At 43.6% G+C, this 14,756-nt stretch overlaps 2 pseudogenes across 2 annotated transcripts; both read right to left on the reverse strand.

Annotated features, from left to right (window-relative positions):
* Positions 1–3,488: 3,488 nt before the first annotated feature.
* Positions 3,489–10,216, reverse strand: LOC116628557 (annotated as a pseudogene). Its single transcript, XR_004298646.1, has 3 exons — positions 9,734–10,216; positions 8,258–8,685; positions 3,489–5,089 (listed from the first exon to the last, which is right to left on the reverse strand). The product of XR_004298646.1 is annotated as a zinc finger and SCAN domain-containing protein 31-like (transcript).
* LOC116628553 lies at positions 5,086–6,613 on the reverse strand (annotated as a pseudogene). Its single transcript, XR_004298645.1, has one exon. The product of XR_004298645.1 is annotated as a zinc finger protein 135-like (transcript).
* Positions 10,217–14,756: the final 4,540 nt, after the last annotated feature.

Here is a 14,756-nt window from a genome sequence, read left to right on the forward strand (position 1 = left end):
ATTTCTTAAGCAACCACAACCCCAATGCTGAAAACCCTGTTAAAAATGGATTCATAGTATACTCCAAAAACTATAAAACATTGAGGGAAGAAATTGAATATGACACAAACAAATGCAAAGAGATTCCATGCTCGTGAATTGGAAGAACAAATATTGTTAAAATGTCCATGTGATCTACTGATTTAATGCAGTCTCTATCAAAATACCAACATTTTTCACAGAACTAGAACAAATAATATTTGTATGGGACCACAAAAGACCTTGAATAGCCAAAGCAATCTTGAAAAAGAAAGCTGGAGGTATCACAATCCCAGATTTCAAGGTATACTACAAACTTCTAGTAATCAAAACAGTATGGTACTGGCACAAAAATAAACACATAGATCAATTGACAGAATACACAACCCAGAAATAAACCCACACATATGTGGTCAATTAACCTTTGACAAAGGAGACAAGAATATCCAATGGGGGAAAAGACAGTCTCTTCAATGAATGGTGCTGGGAAAATTGAACAGCTACATGCAAAAGAATGAAACTGGACCACTTTCTTACACCATACACAAAAATAAACTAATGGATTAAAGACCTAAATGTGAGACCCAGTACCATAAAACTCCTAGGAGAAAACATAGACAGTAATTTCTTGACATTGGACCGAGCAACATTTTTCTAGATATATCTCCTCAGGCAAGGGAAACAAAAGCAAAATTAAACTATCAAGACTACACCAAAATAATCAGCTTTTGCACAGCAAAGGAAAACATCAACAAAATAGCAAGGCAAAATACAGAATGGGAGAAGATATTTGCAAGTGACATATCCAATAAGGGGTTAATATCCAAAATATATAAAGAATTTATGCAACTCAGCACCAGAGCCCCCAAATAATCCAATTAAAAAATGGGCAGAAGACATGAATAGACATTTTTCCACAGAAGACATACAGATGGCCAACAGACACATGAAAAGATGCTCAACATCATTAATCATCAGGAAAATGCATATCAAAACCACACTATCACTTCACATCTGTCAGAATGGCCAAGACCAAAAAGACAAGAAATAACAAGTGTTGGTGAGGATGTGGAGGAAGAGGAACTCTCCATGCATTGTTGGTGGGAATGTAATTTGGTGCCACCACTGTGGAAAACACTATGGAAGTTCCTCAAAAAATTAATAGAATTACCTTATGATCCAATACTTCCACATTTGGGTATCTGCCCAAAGAAAACAAAAACAGTAATTCAAAAAGATATATGCACCATTATGTTTATTGTGACATTATTTACAATAGCCAAGATATGGAAGCAGCCCAAGTGTTTATTCATAGATATAAAAAAAAAATGGATTCACAGTGCCACATGTTAGCAAAGATTATGGAGCAATGAGAACTTTCATACGCTATTGATGAGAGTGTAAATTGTAATACTATTTTGGGGAAACTCTTTGGCATATCTCTTAAGCTGAACACATGCATATTCTATGACCCAGGAGTTTTACTTTTAGAGATAGCTACCAGAAATGAATATATATTTGCATCTAGACATGTCTGAGCAGCATTTTCATAGCTCTAAAGTGGAAACAACCCAAATGTCCATTAACAGTAGGATAGATACAAAAAGTAAAGTTTATTCATACAATAGAATACTATGCAACAATAAAAATGAACTACAGCTATAAGCCACAGTGATAAATTTCACAAACATAATAGTGAAAGAAGGCAGACACAAAAAGATACATACTTCATGACTCCATTTACATAAACTTCAAACTGGGAAAACTAATATCTGGTGTTAGAAGTCACAACAGGAAGGAGGATGGAGCACAAGTGGGTCTTCCTGGGAATGGGTAATGTATTTCTTGACTTTGGTGGTGGTTATGTGGGTGGTTTCACTTTATGAATTTCATTTACCTGTACACTATAACTTGTGTATTTTCAAGTATAGATATATTTCAATAAAAAATTTTTTGTGAATGTTTTTTTAAAATCAAACCATTTTACAGTTGAAGAAACCAAGGTTCAGAGAAATGAAGTATGTTGCTGAGGTCAGCGGAGCTGGGACTTAAATCCAGGTTTCCTGATCAGGTAGCTTCCTTAGCCCTGAAGGATCCTTTAGCTAGGAATCTTTGCATATGGGTCTTAAAGGGGCCATTTCTTTTGTTGCAAGTTTAACACAGTGTTCATTAGACAAAAATATAGTTATTAGTAATACTTAGATACATATGTATGATAATCTTCTTACTTGGCTATCCCACAAATGCTTCTCAAATAGATAGAAGTGGAGATATATATATATATATATATGTATGTATTTTTTTTTTAAGATTTTATTTATTTGTCAGAGAGAGAGCGCACAAGCAGGGGGAGCAGCAGGCGGAGGGGGAAGCAGGCTCCCCACTGAGTAAGGAGCCTGATGTGGGACTCAATCCCAGGAACCTGGGAACATGACCTGAGCTAAAGGCAGACGCTTCACCAACTCAGTCACCCAGGCATCCCGGAGATATATATATTTTAAAGTCGAAAGAGACCTAAAATTATTATACAAGCTCTAAGGTCATTATATAGAAATATGGAGTGTTTTATTTAAATAAGGTGATTGATAAAATAGAACAGATCAGAAAAATTTGAAACACATCTAAAATTATGTTCTCTCTCTCCCTCTCTATATATGTTTTATGTGTGTGTGTATATATATACATTAATCTCTCCAAATAGACAATATAAGTAAGTGAAAATAATTCTCAAATTAGGGAGGTAGGAATCTAGAGGAATTTTTTTCTTTAAAAAATATCCTTTAGGGGCGCTTGATTGGGTCAGTGTGTTAAGTGTCTGCCTTAGGCTCAGGTCATGATCTCAGAAGCCTGGAATCAAGCCCCACATAGGGCTTCCAACTCAGTGGCGAGTCTGCTTCTCCCTCTCGCTCCGCCTCTCTGCCTGCTTGTGCTCTCTCTCTCAAATAAATAAAATCTTTAAAAATATCCCTTATTACCAAATTAAAATGGATTTAAACTGTATTTTTTTCACAAGTCTTTTTAATATCATTAAAAGAAGCCTGTTAAGTTTAAGGGATCTCCAACTCAGGAGTTTTACATATTCTCATTCCCCACTTCCCGCTTTTTCTTCTTGCTCTATTCTCCTAATCTCTTAATATCCATACACCACTGTACCTCCTAGTTCTAATTTTGTTTCTTGCAGCCTTTACCATTCATTCATTCTTATGTAGATCAGTCTTCTAGCAGACATTTAACAATTCAGAACTCAAAATATTTAGGACTGTTGGCACAGATTGTTTGCCTACCAAATAAGTATTCTTTTTTATTAGATGACAGGACTCCAATTTTTATGTGTACACTGGCACCTGGAATTACATTTCCTAGCTACTTTTTTATTTTATTTATTTATTTGAGAGATTGAGAAAGAAAAGGAGCAGGGGGAAGGAGAGGGAGAAGCAGATTCCCCACTAGCAGCGAGCCCAATGTGGGGGCTTGATCCCAGGACTCAGGGATCATGACCTGAGCTGAAGGCAGATGCTTCACGGACTGAGCCACCCACACGCCCCTTTTTCCTAGCTACTCTTGCAGCTAAGTGTGGTCATGTGACTCAATTCTGGCTAATTAAATGTAAGAGGAAATGTGTGCATTCTGAGCAGGCTCCATGAAAGACCCCGAATTAGCTGAGAGAATCCCTTTTATGCCCTTCCTGCTGACTGGAATGCAGAGTTGATGGCTGGTGCTTCAGCAGCCACGGGAAGAGAAGAAGCTGCATGCAGAAGATGATGACAACATGAGAGGAACCTGGATCCCCGATGACCCCACAAATAAACCACCAACCATAAATGATCTGCTTTTAGACTTCTTTTACATGAGAGAAATACACCGTGTGAATTTTTCAGATTTTTGTTACTAGTAGCTGATCATAAATTCTGACATATGGGGTCTGCTCCTTGACTTAGTTTTAGATACATACGTATGATAATCTTACTCAGCTATTCCACCTCTTATGTGAGATGCTTCTCAAATATAGAGGTGGAGATATATTTTAAAGTCTAAAGTGGCCTAAAATTATTATACAAGCCAAAAGGTGATTATATAGAAATACGGAGTGTTATTTTCAAATAAGGGTGACAGATCAGAAAAATTTGGAACGTATTATCTAAAATTATGTTCTCTAACCTTAAAAAACTAGGGTTTTCTTTTCCTTTTTGTGTTAAATGTGATCCTATCATCTCTGACTGAACTATCTCTGCTTCCTCCCCCCAAACACAGATATTTAGGAAACACAATTTGGAGAAAGGGTAGAGAATTAGTCAGCAATGATGCGTATGGTGCCAGAATGAATGTATATGGTCAGGAAAAAAGGGGAAGAGAGAACAGGTGAAAAGTGGCATTGTATTCAGTAATTCATCACCCACTCGGTAAATTATGTCAAAAATGTGTCAACCCAGGCTCAAGTGTCCATAGCTTGAGTTACCCTCCAAGGTTGTTACACTTGGAAGTTTGAGCTCTCCCTTGAAACCTGGGGGAAGTTAGGGTCTGTCCACTTATAAGTACACTGGCTAATCAATATAAAAAGGATAGCTCTACCATTAACAGTAATATCAGACTTAATAGAAATGACAGATAATACCCTCAGGGTCACTTGGTCCCTGAAATAAGTCACCTCCCATGTGGGAGCCATGCTAAAGGGGAGTATTCTCTAGTTTATCCAGTTTAACCTCCCAGTGGTATACTCTTTTTGATTCCTGCTACCCATCTTCTAATCCAGGGAAGTATCTATATTTTCTTTTGACTTGAATCATCCACTGCTCTGTTTGGGGAAGACCTCACAACTCCTCTCCAGAACCAACCTATTTTATTTTTCTCTGCATTAACATAATGGTGCCTGAACAAGGAGCACGTCTTGGGACCATCCCAGGTGGATGTGCAGTGCACGGGGGCACCACTGGACAGGAGGTCGCTCCATCTGCCATTGCAGTATGGCTTCCATCTGGGTCAGCACTGCAGCCTGTCCTCTGGAAGGGTGAGCAGTGCCTCCGTGGACACTCGCTGTTCTCCAGTGCTCCAGAAAGGGGCCGTCCTCCTCTTCCTGAAGGAGCAAGATCGTACTTTTAGAAGGTAATCCTGATGGTCACCAAGTTAACTGAAAGCACACAAACCTTCGGTGCTCTTAAGTGTAGGTACTCAACAGGGTCATCAGTCTTTAAGCCATGCCATTTTTAGTGGAACATTAGGAACACTGTTATACCACCTCTTGGAGGCTCAGCACCCAGAAAACGTCTTTATTCTAAATGGGGTTAGTCAGACATATGTAAAACTTTTCCAACAAAGGAAAAGAGGGCATTCAGGGCATGAGCAGGGAAGACAAAGACATGGAAGCCTGAGTGTACTTGGGGTGGCCGGGCAAAATGAGACCAATACAACAGAGCTGCTGGACAGTGAAGGAAAATAACATTGGAAATCCTGGGACAAATTTATGGAAGACACTCCTGAATGTTTACTTTCATTGTGAATAGGATGAAACTGGCCATTCTGAAGCTTTGCACTTTTAATTAACTAGCCTTCAGGCCTTGAAACAGATAATGGGGTTGGCTCATTCGAAAGAGGGAGGATCTACTCTGTGGGTACTTTGATGTCAGAGGAGATTGGGACATATTGAGAGTGCTCACACGGCTCATCTAAATTCTGCCAGGAACAAATGCTGCTCAACATTTTTACTACAATAATTTAAGCAACGTGGTTTTGATTAGTTGTGGTTGTTTTTCTTTCTTTTTTTTTTTTAATGTTGAAATGAGACCTGACCTCTGTTTGAAGGACTTTCCATACTTATTACACACATAGTTTTTGTTGTGGATTCTCTGGTGCTCAGTGAGATGTGAGCTCAGACAGAGGGCCTTCCCACACTTGTCACATTCATAGGGTTTCTCCCCAGTGTGAATTCTGTGATATCTGTTAAGGTCAGAACTTCCACTGAAGGCTTTTCCACATTCATCACATTCGTAGGATTCTTCTCCTGTATGAATTCACTGATGTTTAGTGAGGTCTGAACTTTCCCTGAAGGCCTTCCCACAGTCAGTGCACTGGTAACATTTTATTAAGCTATGGTCTCTCCGACGCTGAGCAAGTCCTGTGCTGTTACTGAAGTTTTACCACAATCACCGCCCTCATACGGCTCCTCCCCATTGTGATTTCTCTGATGTTTAATAAGAACTGAGCCTTGACTAAAACTTTTACCACACTTCTTACACTGACACAGTTTTTCATCCGTGTGAATTATGAGGTGCTTAAAAAGAGTTGTGCTTTGACTAAAGGTTCTCCCTCACTCTTGACACTGAAAGAGCTTTTCCCTTGTGTGGATTTTCTGATGTCCAAGAAGACTGATGCTATGCATGAAGCTTTTCCCACACTGATCGCATCTGTGTTGTTGTCATTCCTCTGAATTTCCTCGATGCCTGCCAACCTGTGCTTGCATTCATGAAGGTCTCCAAAATGGGTCCCCCGGAAAATGTTCCTGCCTCTGCGGATTCTACGGAGTATCATCTTCTGTGATTCCATTCCTTTGGATGCTCCCTGCTTTCCAGCCAATTTCCAAGTCTCAGGCTTGGTCTCACTATCTAAAATAGGAAATGGATCATTCAAACATCACTTTCTTTTATTTAAGCTTTTTATTATGGCAAATTTTAGACATATATAGAAGTAAACAAAATGGAAATGTCATCTGTTCGAACTGACAGAATATTACATCCCAAGGGACCATTTTTCTCTTTTTTAGTCATGTTGCCCCAACAATCGATCAATATCTCTTCAGCTCAATTAAGGAAGGAAAGCGCTAGAGAGGAAAGGTGAAACAGACATATTCTGGAATAAATAACCTATGTCCTAGTCACTAAGGTAGGATCAGGAACAATCTTTACCATGAAAAAGGCACAAATTATTAAAGAGTTTGTTAAAAGTCTAAGTGTATAAAGAGTACTTCAAACTGCATTCAAATACAATTATAGAGGAAAGGCAAAAGTGTATTTATTCTATTGGTTGGAAAGAAAATTCTTTGTCTTAATCTTCCCCCAAAGAGAACATTGCTTACAGATTCAGTGTAAACCAATAATTACCTTATATTAACTAAGATCAGTATTCCTTTATGAACACAATTGAAAAATACAGTTTTAGTGAAATTTGGCCTAAGGGAGATAAATGTCCCACTGAACTCATTAAAACGAAGATTCCACCTGAACTCAAACGAAATACTGGAAAAGGACTGATTTCTTGGCTGTTCTGGTCACTTTATTGCTATTTTCTGGACAGACTGTGAAGGGGATCAGGATGTAAGGAGGGGGGTAGCTTTGTAAATGGGAAGCACATCTGACATGTAGAGAATGTGGAAAGGAAAAGGTACCAAATGTACAGTGGAGTGACATGTAGGGGAAGGGACCAGCGTGAAAAGAGGAGGGAATTTAATGTGGAAGAAGACAGGAGAAATGCAGTCAACGTGAAAGGTTTTAAAGGTGGCTTCATCCCAGATGGGTCGATAAAACTTAGAGGGTAGGGCAAGACACTGAGACGGCCACTGTAAAGGAGATCGTAAAGGAGAAGCAACAGGATGATGTGATCATTCAGTGCTTTAATAAAAAGCAAAGATGGGTATGTGAAAAGCAAATAAAATAAAAACCTTTTTAAAAGGCCAAGAATAAAGGTTGTACTTTGTAAAAAGAGAGGTAGATAAGCCAGCAAGGATTTTGGGTGAGGGTTAGACACACTCATGATTAAGCTGCAAAGGATGGTTTTGATTAGCCAAGCAGGAGCCCGCTACCCTAACCCACCTTCCCAGATCGGTTCCTCCTCTTCCTCTTCACCTCTCTCTTGTAGGGAAGGGGCTCCAGAGAGGCATCCTTAAGCAGAGTCTCCATGTGCTGGAGCTGATAACTTGGTGACTGGGGTGCGGCTCCCAGGGACATCACCTCCTCCCAGAGCACTTCCTGTCCATCTGCTTGGAATGTGCCTTGGAGACAAGGAGGAAGCACTGGGCTTGGGAAGAAGCTGCTGTTGAGAACTAGAACTAAAACCTTAGGAAACATTTCCCAGGGAGAAACAGGACAGGGAAAAAGGACTCAACAGGCTTAGGAGAGATGAGACAGAAAAAGGAACCAACAGAAACAATGAAGCATCGATGGGGACAAAAGCTCACAGCTGCCCTCACTGCTTTCTTATGAACCTAACCAGTAGATGCTGCTTGTTGCCACCACAGAACACCTCTTCCCACCTGAAATCCCGGATCATCAGACTCTCCTCCAACATAGCCTCATCTCCATTCAGTGGATGCTGCTCCCGCACCCGGGCCTGCAGCTCCTCGGGCAGGATGGTCAGGAACTGCTCCAGCACCAGCAGCTCCACGATCTGCTCCTTGCTGTGCGTCTCGGGCCGCAGCCACTGACGGCAGAGCTCCCGGAGCCGCCTCAGCGCCTCCGGGGTCCAGATGTCTCCTGGTAGCAGAACTGCCTGAAGCGCTGGCGGGAGACCTCCTGACAGGACTGGCTGTTCTTCTGCAAGTCAATTTCTTGTACAAAAAAGTTATCCTCCTCCACCTTTACTGTCACAGGTTCTTGTTCTCCATCCTGGATGATGAGACCTGCAGCCATTTTCTCTCAGGGGAGGGGTGCCTGCAGATGGCTTTATACTGAGGAGAGTCCCCTTCACAAAACAGAGACCAGTATTAAGACGAAAAATTGCACCAGTTAAAAAGAAAATCTATTATGTACTATTAAAGGCTGCCCAGGACACTTTAAGAAAAACACAACAGAAGAGGTTTTTGAAATTTTGCTAACAGTGACGTAGATGACTTGAGGATCTGCCATTCTTGGTAATGAAAATTTATAGGACTATTTTAGAAATTAAGAGTAACCTTTTCCCTACGAATCCTTGCTGTGCTCGCTCTACTCCAGTGAAACCCTCTTCCGTTTAGACTTGTCAATGCACTCCAGCTGCTTGGGATGCTCTTACCCAGGTATCAGCATGGGACGTTCCCTCACTTCATTACAGCATGCCCAAAACCACTGCCTCGAGAAGACACTTCCAGACCGTCCTGTACAAAGTGGCTCTCCAACCACGACCACCCGCGGACCCTTACGACCTTGTTCCACCGGCTGACGCCATATGCTCGCTCGCTCCGTGCTGCCCCCACGATAACATAAGCAGGGCTTCATCTGCTCGGTACACCGCACTCAGTGGTGCCAAAACCCCGCCCGATACGCAGTAAGTCATCAGGAACTACGCCGAAGAGAGACCAACGAAACGCATCAACTCTAACACCTCCTCAGAACTCGCTCGGGAACTGTTTATACTGTGTGATACACAAACACGATCAAATACAGCAGCGAAAACATTACCTACAATGGGTCCACAACCCCTCCTCCACAACTGTGAACTCCCCCAATGCTCTGAAAACCGAAAGTATTTCCCCAAAGTCACCTGAAGGCAATATTCGAAGTAACAACTGTATTAGTAACAAAACGCGTCCTGGAATGACATGAACCTTAGTCTTGGCGGGAACAGTCCTGTTTCGCGACAGAACTACGAACACGTCTGTCTGTGGGCCGCCCCAGACGCCTGGGGCGCTAGGCATTCGAAACACCATACAAGCACCGTGCTTTAAACAAAAATCCCCAAACTCGGGTTCCGAAAACACTTCCGACCCCAGGGACTGGAGAAAAGTTCCGTTTTCTGTACGTCAGGGACCCACCAGATTGCAGGAAAATCGCCCGTCTCACACTCCGAAGTCCTCCGCTTCGCGACGGCGCTGGAGGCCGGAGCCGCCGAGGCGGGCCGGGGGCGGGGGAGGTGTTCACCAGAGACCCGCCTCCGGCCGCCCAGACGGCCCGCGGGGCCTCACTCCCGCGGCGCCGGGCACAGGAGCGGGCCCCGCGCGCGAGAGCTGGCCCCTCAGCCTCGGCGACCGCGGCCACAGCCCGGGCCCACCCTCCCGGAAGCCGCAAACCCCGCTCCCGGAAGTGCGCCGTGCCCCTCTAGGAGTTCCCGTCTCTATGGTTCGTGGCCGCCCGCCAGGCCGCTGCAAGGGCCTCGGGTGCGCACGCGTCGCCCGGGAATCCGGCAGCGAGCCAACCCTCTCCCTCGTGAACGCCCGGGTTTGTCTTCCTCGCTCCACCTGCCGCCATCCCGACGTCAGCCCCGCCCCTTCCCCCGCGTGTGTGGTTCTCCCAGCGTGCGTGCTTCCGCATCTCCTCCCCGCTCACGTAAGCACGCGGACGTGCGCGTTTCTGTGCAAGTGTAGCAAGTGTGTGCGTCAGAGCGTGACGCGGGCCTCCTGTTCGTGTTGTGCTGCGGGTTGTCGGGGAGCGGGGATACCCCGTGCCCTTCGAGGTCCTTGTAGGCGGACGAAGAACCAAACTGACATTGTTAGGGTGGCTGGTGACGCGGGTGGCGGGGATTTGCAGCAAGAGCAGAGCGACTAGCAGGACAGTTTGTTCACTCTCCGTGGGAGGAGGGGCCGGACAGCTGGCGAAACGTCCGGCTGGGCCTTTGAAGGATGTGCGGTGGGGGGAGGCGCTCGATTCTTGGCCAGGCAGGGCGGCGGGTGGCAGGTTTCTCTAGGGCCTGTGTCCGGGGCTCCTCCGGGATGTGGGTTGTGGTCAGGCTAGAGAAGAATATGTTTTGTAGTTGAGGTCTATTTTCCCAGAATGTAGGGCACCGTGACCTAGAAAAACAGAGGTAGGGCCAAGTGCGGACACCTGTGAGTTTTGTCTGTAAGGTGGCTGGGGAAGGGGGGGCTTTGAATAGATTTTTTTCAGAGATTAACCAGAGAAAATAAAATTTGATACCATACAAGCGGGAAAGCCAGACAGACATGAAACTCCAGAGACAGTCAAGCAAAATGAGGTATAAATGTCATCCTCAATTAAGGAGAACCTAGTAGGGGTCTGGGACTTCAAAGGGAAGGAATGCAATCCTCAGGAAGATGAAAAAGAGTAAATGATAAATGTTTTCATGGCCACTCAGAAACAATGGGACATAGAGGATTTTGATCAAACAGGCCTTGCTAGGTTCCTCCCTGTCCAGCGTCCCTAGTTCATACCATAATGTAGTTATCCATGGTGACAGCTCTCTTCCTGGAGCAGGACCTCTATCTAAATTCTTTTTAGCCAGTTATGAGGGAGGTAAAGAACTTTTCCAGAATCTGCTGGGTTTCAATTGCTTTTTAAAAAAAATTTTATTTACATTAAATTACATTAAATATTTAAATTCAGTTAGTTAACATATACTGTATTATTAATTCCAGGAGTGGAATCTAGTGATTCATCAGTTGCATATAACACCGTGTGCTCATTAAATCCACTGTCCTCCTTAATGCCAATCACCCAGTTACCCCATCGCCCTACCCACCTCCCCTCCAGCAACCTTAACTCAAAATAATCTTCATGCCTAGAAGGCCCATCTTGGGGCAGCCCCTACATGATCCAGTTACTTAATGTCTCTGTGCCTCATTTTCATTTTCTGTAAAATAAGAATAATAGTACAGACAGTTATGAGTATTGAATGATTAACATGTAAAGAGCCCCTGTGGCCAGGTAGATCCTTCCAAGTCATCTGGAATAATTCTTAAGCATTATTTTTAATGGTCTTAAGGCACTTATTTTAATAGTTAATTTACTATCAGTAGGCATACTAAAATATATTTCTATTTTTTTGTTATGAACAAGTCTGCAATATTTATCCTTTTTTTGCAATATTTATTCTTATGCATGATCTCTTCTGCACGCACAGATGATTTTATTTCTAGGGGATAGGTTCTCACAAGATTGCTGGATGGACGAATATATGTATTTTCGTCCAAGGCGGAGGCTGTTTTTGTGGGACTGAGCCCTTAAATTGTGGAGTCTATGCTAACTCTACGTAGTTAGTGTCAGAATTGAATTGAATTGTAGGCCACCCAGTTGGGGTCAGAGAATTGGCTGGTGTGGAAAAAACCCCAACATACTTGGTGTCCGAAGTGGTGTAGGTAAACACAGCACATGAAGGCTTTCTTGACTTTCGGGTATGATTTTGGTGAAACATATATTTAAAGGAGGATATATTTTAGATTATTGTTGGGCTTTTCCATTCAGAATAAAGCATCATTTTCTCATATTCTTTTGGACAAAATGGCCCCCCTGAGAAGTCTCCTCAAAGCTCCTTTAACATCCTTGTTCCTCGGGGTGTAGATGGATGGGTTGGCCATCGGAGTAATAACACAGTAAAACAGCATCAGAGCTTTGGTAAGGTCTTGAGGGCTATCCCCCGAGGGCTGCATATAGATGTAGATGCCTGGGCCATAAAATAAAGACACCACCAGTAGGTGTGAAGAACAAGTGTTGAAGGCCTTAAGTCTCTTATCAGTGGAGGGGATTCGAAATACGGCTTGGGCAATACAACTGTAAGAGACAAGAATCATGGAGAGGGGACCCATTATCAGAAAGGTGGCCACCACAGCTAAAGTGACCTCGTTGATCATGGTGTCCACGCAAGCCATCTTAATAAGCCCTGGCAGCTCACAAAAGAAGTGGTCTAGCTCCTGGTTCCCACACAGGGGCAGCTGGACCGTGAGTGTGGACTGCAGCAGGGAATTTGCCAGACCAATGAGCCACGCAGTGCTGGGCAGCTGCAGGCAGTGCTTGGGTCCACGATTACGGAGCACCTCAGGGTCTTCCACACAGCCATGTAGCGGTCTAGGCCATGGTGCCAAGCAGGACGCATTCAGTACAGCCTAGCCAGTGGAATATATAGGCCTGGGCCATACAGCCTGGGTAAGTGATGTTCTTGTTGGGGCCCCCCAGTTGAATAGCACTTGGGGTACAGTTATGGTGGTGAAACAGAGGTCCAAAAAGGAGAGGTTTGTGAGGAAGAAATACACAGGACTTTGGAGTTGGGAATCTAGTTGGGAAACCAGAGTAATAGCAATATTTCCCAACAGTGTGAACGTGTAGGAGATCAGAAGGGCAGAGAAGAGAGGAAGATCCAACCAAGGGTATTTGGTAAAGCCCATAAGAATGAAATCCTCTGGAAAACTTTCATTCATGTGCTTCATTGAATTTTGATGGGAGACACTTGCTAAAATCAAAGAAGATAAGAGTGATTTAAAAACCGCAAGTTAGCAGAAGTTTTGACGACATGAGGAAGAAAATATATACTTTCTTGGGAGAGAGATGGGTTACACCCTCAATAGAAATCATAAGGTTAATGAATATAATAATTACAATTAACATTATAAAGTAACATTTGAAAAGTCCTTTCAGGGCACCTGGTGGCTCAGTTGGTTAAGCATCTGCCTTCAGCTCAGGTCATGGTCCTGTAGTCCTGGGATCGAGCCCCACATCGGGCTCCCTGCTCAGTGGGGAGTCTGCTTCTCCCTCTCCCTCTGCCGCTCCCCTTGCTTGTGCTCTCTCTGTATGTCGAATAAATAAAATCTTTAAAAAAAAAAAAAGTCCTTTCAGTAGACAAGTTTCAAATATATATATTTTTCCCTAAATCAAAGCACTGTGTGATAGGTTAGTGGACATTATTGGTTATGGCGCTTTTGTATGATTAAAGAAGCCATCGGGAGGTGGGCAGTGTATTCTCCCAGCAACTTTGCAGCTAGGGGTGCATGTGATCTAGATTTGGTCAATCAGATGTTTCTACAAAGGATTTAAATCTTAGTAAAATGAGGCAAAAGAATGAGGAGGGGGGAAGGGACTGTTGGAGCAGATGCCTTCCTGATTATTGTCCCAGGTGACAGCACTAAAGGATATGTCCTACATGGTCTCTTTCTGGAGTGGGATCTTGGCTATATCTTGCTTCCCTTCATGTCTGCTTGTTTGTCAAGTTTGGTTCTTCACCTTTCACTTTGATTCTGTGAACTACCACTCTTCTAATATCTTCTTTCTGCTTAAATTCTCAGAATTATTTTTTTTTGAAGATTTTATTTGAGAGACAGAGTGAGGGAGAGCATAAGCGGGGTGAGGGGCAGAGGGAGAGGGAGACTCCCCGCTGAGCAGGGAGCCTGATGTGGGACTCAATCCCAGGACCCCGGGATCCCGGGATCATGACCTGAGCCAAAAGCAGACGCTTAACAGACTGAGCCACCCAGGCACCCCCAGAATTATTTTCTTTGTTTACAACCAAGGACCCTGACTAATACAGAAAATAGTACCAGAAAGTGGGTTGAAATTTTCTGAAGATCTCTTGTTAGTCAGGGCACTGATGAGGGAAGAGTGGGACTCCAAGAATTGGAATGTGGGTATATGTGGCCTCAGGGTATTCGGTTCCCCACACCCCCCCTCCCGTTCTAGCCAAGGCACATTTCTTTTGTCTAATAAAGCTGCCTTGCTTGACAATGCTGTTGAGAAGCCTGCTCCTCCCTCTCCCACTCCCCCTGCTTGTGTTCCCTCTCTCACTCTCTCTCTCTCTCTGTCAAATAAATAAAATCTTGGGGGCACCTGGGTGGCTCAGTCGTTGAGCGGCTGCCTTCGGCTCAGGTCATGATCCCCGAGTCCTGGGATCAAGTCCCACATCGGGCTCCCTGCTCGGTGGGAAGCCTGCTTCTCCCTCTCCCACTCCCCCTGCTTGTGTTCCTGCTCTTGCTGTCTCTGTCTCTGTCAAATAAATAAATAAAATCTTTAAAAATAAATAAATAAATAAATAAATAAATAAATAAATAAAATCTTAAAAAAAAAAAACTTTAGGGGCGCCTGGGTGGCTCAGTTGGTTAAGCGACTGCCTTCGGCTCAGGT

This window comes from Phoca vitulina, unplaced genomic scaffold, assembly GCF_004348235.1.
Source record: "Phoca vitulina isolate PV1807 unplaced genomic scaffold, GSC_HSeal_1.0 scaffold123, whole genome shotgun sequence".
In the NCBI taxonomy this organism is placed as follows: Eukaryota; Metazoa; Chordata; class Mammalia; order Carnivora; family Phocidae; genus Phoca; species Phoca vitulina.